Genomic DNA, 6,000 nt, shown 5'->3' on the forward strand with positions numbered 1-6,000 from the left:
ACCATCTGATTTTGTTCTCGAGGCCAATCATAAAATCGCCCACTTTTCCTACCATGATGGTCGAGAGCAATCCGTGTTTTTCATCTCAACCGGCACAGAGCCCCCCAGCTTTAAGATTTTACAGTATGTGTGTCAGTCATAATTCTGAGTTATCCTTCTATTGAAAGGCCACGGTCTATTGGGGATTTGTGATGTACATCTGCAACATATCTCTAATATTGGCACAGTTTTTCTATAAGGAACTGTCTCAGTTGGTCAATGTCTTCTGCTGTCTGACCTTTGGGGTCAAATATATAAAGATATTTAGGTGTAGAAATCTGTGTACACACAAAACAGGAAGAATGCATACACAGTCTTTTTGTCAGATTTATAAAACCCCGTGTACGTCCATTCCCAGGTGTTTTTCCTCATACATCTCAATCATCCTGAAATTGTGCGCACATGTGTGAGCCTTGTGATCATGCCCACAATTTACTATAAATGGCTTCCAACACACCCCCAACTGCCTGGTTTGCATATAAAATGCCAGCATTTCGCTTAGTGTTGAGAGGCCTAAGCTGTGGCATTACCAATAAAATGAAACAAACTGAAAGGCAGAGAGTAACCAAAGCAGTGAATAACGTTCGTTCTGAGACATGGACCCTGGTGGAGATAAAAAAAATAAATAAAAAAAAAGTGGTCTGAGTTCAAGTGTTTTATGTTTTTTTTTTAAACCTGTATTTGACCAGGAAAAGACTCACTGAGATTAAAAATCTCTTTTACAAGAGCGTCCTGGCCAAGACAGGATTGCAGGCATACAAACATGTAACAGTTGACAATAAATAAATTACAGAATCATAAAATATCAAAAATATTCATACAAATTTTCAACATCAGGGATCATACAGGGGCAATGTAAATCAGTCAATACATCTGCAGCCAAATGTGCCTGCCTCCAAATCATTAAGAAATACTTTAAATGTATCCAATGAGATCAGCTGCTGAATATTCAACTCATTTTGCAACTTATTCCAAGCAGAGGGAACAGCATAAACACCCTTTTCCCCAATTCAGTGCAGGCCTTAGGGACAGATAGTAAGAATAAGTCCCAGGAGACGAGCCAATAACTTCCTGTGCTTTTCTGACGGATGTAGGTAGGATGGGGGCAAACCAAGAATAGCCTTATAGATATGCCAATGGTTAAGTCTACAGGTGGACAAGGCAGACCATCCAACCCGAGCATACAAGGAACAATGGTGAGTAAGGGTTTTAAAATTTGTAATAAACCTCAGTGCTCCACAGTAGACAGTATCCAGCAAATCTTGGCATTGCGAAGATACATGCATGTATATAACATTGCTATAGTCCAACACAGACATAAAAGTGGCAGCAATAAGTGTCCTTTTGGCCTTGAAGGAAAAGCAAGGCTTGTTTCCAAAATAAAAACTCAGTTTCAACTTCAGTTTTTGTTTTTTTTGTTTTTTACCAGTTGCTGAATGTGAGGCTAAGAAGAGAGATCAAATCATCAAAAACATGGGGCCAAGAAGCGTGTTACTACACTTAGTGTTTGTGTGCGAACTACTGGAGGAGGAGAAGGGACCCCAGCACGCTCTCCACTTGATGAGCGCATGGCTTCTATCCTGGGCCAAACTGCCATTAGTGACTTTGTGTCAGATGACTTAGGAGACACAGATACACCTGCCCAGATCAAACTCGGTTAGTCACCCAATTCAAATCTAATTGTAATCGAAGTTGCAATAAAAAAAGATTAGTTTGTCTTTTGTTACAATGTAGATTTTTTTTTTCAGAGATTCTGATGAAGACCCTGGTGCCTCCAGCGAACAGGTTGAGTTTTGGGAGAGAGAATCCAGTATGAGTGCACCACAGCCACAGCCTTCCTCAACACATACACATGTCCTTGCTGACCATGTCTTACAGTCACAAAACGAAATTATAAATTCTATCGGTAATGTCTTGATGCATGCTCTTGATGCATGCAACCTTCTTTGATTCTATCGATAATGTTGCCATGGAACCAAGGGAAGAGCAAGCAACACTCAGGGTATCATAAAGTGAAATAAGCTGTACACTAAAAGAATTTGTAAAAAAATAAAAAAAAGTGTATTCATCCTCTACTTGTTTCATAAAACACACACAATGTTCACTTGATTTATCATGCTTAGAGTTGCTGCATCACATCAAGATGCTGTTGGACTGCTGCTGCAGGTGTTCAATATTGGGTTCAATGGGGGGGGGGCATCTGGTCTGACACATTCAGGAGGGCAGGGGACTGCATTCCTCACCACCAGATTTTATAATTTTGCAAACTTTTTCTGGCTGGTAGAGTAGTCTACCATGTGTGGCATCCAAGCACAACCATCTCCCCTTTAAAAGCCCAATGCAACGCTCTTCCATAGAGTGAGGACTCGAAAACAGGATGTCCCACCAAAATTGATGAGAAGACAAGGAGAGAACTGGTCAGGGAGGCTGTCAAGAGGTCACAGCAACATTAAAGGAGCTGCAGGAATTTCTGATTGTTCCCGATATTTGACAACAATCTCCTGTATTCTTCAAATGTCTGGCCTATGGGGTAGGGTGGCAAGATGGAAGCCTTTTTACATGAAAAAAAACAAACATCCAAGCCCAGCTAAATTTTGCAGAAAGATACATCCAATCTATCAATGCCATGTGGAAAAATGTGTTATAGTCTGATAAAACCAAGGTTGAACTTTTTGGCCATAATTCTCAAGGGTATGTTTGGTGTAAAAACAACACAGCACATCACCAAATAACACTATACCCAGGGTGAAGCATGGTGGTGGTAGCATCGTGCTTTGGGGCTTCTCTCCTTCAACCGGTGGAGGGAATCACAAATAGCTCCAAATACTAGTCAATTTTAGCAGAAAACCTTCAAATGTCTGCTAGAAAGCTGAAGATGAAAAGGAATTTTACCTTTCAGCATGACACCGACCCAAAGCATACATCTAAATCAACAAAGGAATGGTTTCACCAAAAGAAGATCAGCATTTTGGAAAGGCCCAGGCAGAGTCCAGACCTGAATCTAATAGAAAATCTGTGGGGTGACCTGATGAGGGTTGTGCACAGGAGATACCCTTGCAATCGGACAGATCTAGAATGATTAGCAAGGAAGAGTGGGAAAATATTACAAAATCAAGATGTGCCAAGCTGACACACTCTTACCCAAAAACAACACTGAGTGCTGTAATAAAGTCAAAAGGTGTGTCAACAAAATAATAGTTTAGGGGTGTGCACACTCGTAAGGGTTTTTTTTTCCCCCCTAAAAAGTTTCAGTTTGTTTTTCACTCGAATTTTATAGGTTGCAATTTCCCATTAAAGGTGGGAAAAGTTCTGACATGATTTATCTTGGTTTCATATTTTTACATCACAAAAACCAGCGATTTTAACAGGGGTGTGTAGACCTTTTATAGCCACTGTATAAAGGGTACTTGAGTGTATTATATTGATTTTAAAATCCAGTTTTACAAGAATTCAATTCAATTCAATTTTATTGTCATTAAAAACAATGTGCAGGCATATGTTAAAAATGAAATAAGGGAAACATATTCCTGATTCCTGATTATTAGAACACTGACTACATAAAGGTCTATCACATTCTTTTTTAGTCAAAATTATCAATGACCATTGTCTATATTTAGCCCACAGTGAAATTGCAAATGTTTCAACTGCAGTCCTTCGTACAAAACACTAGACAGCCCTGTTAAACATCATATCTTATGCCATTCATTGTATTTGATATATAATCTGTTCCCCTTTTCTTATTAGGCCTATGCTCTTTCCTCCCGTTTGTTTTCTTTGTGTGTGTGTGTGTGTGTGTGTGTGCGTGCGCGTATGTGTGTGTGCGTGCGTGCGTGCGCTCATGCATGTGTGCATGTGTGTTGGGGTGGAAGCAGGGAGAACTTTTTGGGCACTCATTATTACTATAAAGGTCCTCTTGAACAATTTATACAGCGGAGTGGAACTGCTCAGGGTTCAACAGAAGTGCACAAAAGACTGGGGTTACATTTGGCAGCTCAAAGATGCATGTGGCTGTGTGTGTGTGTGTGTGTGTGTGTGTGTGTGTGTGTGTGTGTGTGTGTGTGTGTGTGTGTGTGTGTGTGTGTGTGTGTGCCTAGTAAATGAATATGAAGGAAGTAGTGCTGAAAAGTGAGTGTTCAGTCAACGCTATCTGGTCGAAAAGACCAAAGCTATTTAAAAAACAAAAAAAACAAAACAAAATCAATCCCTGCTACCATATGTCATGCCAGTGTGGGACAACAGCCTGTTCTCAATGTAGCGGTATAATGCTGCAGAAATGAAATTTGGCTGACTGATACAAACTAAAGGACACCGTTGTGGATAAAGAAAAAAAAGGCACTCTGTGTTGGCTTTGTTCTCTGCATGGTGCACGCAACTGAACTCTTGATCGACTCACACATACTGCACAACCGTTTGTGACTGCTCTTAAACGTCACATGCTTGGTTGTCTTGCCTTGTAAGAACAGACATCTCCAGTTCCTTTTCTAGCTGAATGCCTGCCTCAGTTGACACTCGCATGCTCATTTCATGTGGTCAACTTGTTAAAAAAATGGATCTATTTGAGGACAGGCTACCTTCAGAGGATGTCTGCACCTTCAGGACCAATCAAGCAGTAATTATAAAGACGGTGAAATGGTTTTAATATTCATGCATCCCCAGTGGTGTAGCGCGTCAGTTACCAAACAACATAAAGCCACAGTGAGTTACCATGCATATCTACTGTGCGTTTATATATCAGCCCTCCGTCAGTCACCTTTACAATGTAAACATATCCCAATCATGGATGGTAGTAGTAGGTTTGTATTAGTTACTCACCTTCTCTCTTGTTGAGCTTAGCGAAGCCTGGTCCATGACTGTTGGAGAACTGGGAGGAGCTTCTGAAGGACGACGGTGGTAGACTGGACACTAGTGGATTGTCACACACCTCTGGTAGCAAATAATAAAGCAGAAAATGTAGTTACAATCTGAGTTCATCCACACTATATTTATTGATTTGCTTTACATTTTTCTTTGGTTTATAAATACTACAAGCACAACTACTTCATATAACATATATTTTAAGTTGTAAGCACCTGTGTTTAAATATACACACACTAATAGTTAGATTAATGGATTGATAGATAGATAGAAATCCATATAAATTAACATAACTTCTAAGGTTATATGGGTTTTGAATTCCAGGTTAAAACATATAATAGTGACAACATAAGAGTCTATGACATAAGACAGGGCACAGAAAAACGAACACTATTCAGGTCAGGGTTTTTTCATTGCATACTGTATAGACCCTTCTCTTTCAATTAAGCGAGGGGGCCACCTCAGATTTTGCCCCAAATCAAATATTGTGACCAAAATCCAATATGGCTAACAAAATATCACTGTAATGAGACATAAGTATTCTGTAAGGACATGGAGAAACTATCAAGTAATACACCACTCCCTATATCATCAACTTCTCCGTGTATGGATGCTGTGTGTGTGTGTGTGTGTGTGTGTGTGTGTGTGTGTGTGTGTGTGTGTGTGTGTGTGTGTGTGTGTGTGTGTGTGTGTAATTGTTGTATTGGTGACTCAGAGGAGCAGGTTAGTACATGCACTGAGTGCATAATTTTTGCCTGTTTTTTTTTAATGTAATAGTTTAACTTAGCAAACACTATCCTCCCTCATAATACTCAATAATACTGGCAGCACAACATGAGAAATACACATGTATTCTAAATGAATCTGGTATTTGTGTGCTTCCTTTAATTAGCTTAAAACCCTAAGACACATTTCCCAAAGAGACCTATTTAAAGTATTCAAAAGTCAAAGTGATACTCACCACCAGCTGTGAAAGTAGACATAAATTGACAAAATGACAAAAGTGATAACCACTGCCACGAAACAATGACTAATTCTAATTAATAACTAATTACTAACATTTTCTCTATGATAAGGGACTTGATTTCATTGAATGTTGGAAGTTAC

At 39.5% G+C, this 6,000-nt stretch overlaps 1 protein-coding gene across 1 annotated transcript in view; it reads right to left on the reverse strand.

Annotated features, from left to right (window-relative positions):
• Positions 1-4,978, reverse strand: part of LOC130123240 (contactin-associated protein-like 5) — a 149,073-nt gene extending 144,095 nt beyond the window's left edge. Inside the window, exon 1 of the mRNA XM_056292381.1 lies at positions 4,852-4,978. The gene's annotated coding sequence lies outside the window, so the exon portion shown is untranslated. The remainder of the gene's footprint in view (positions 1-4,851) is intronic.
• Positions 4,979-6,000: the final 1,022 nt, after the last annotated feature.

Source organism: Lampris incognitus, chromosome 13, assembly GCF_029633865.1.
Source record: "Lampris incognitus isolate fLamInc1 chromosome 13, fLamInc1.hap2, whole genome shotgun sequence".
Classification (NCBI taxonomy): Eukaryota; Metazoa; Chordata; class Actinopteri; order Lampriformes; family Lampridae; genus Lampris; species Lampris incognitus.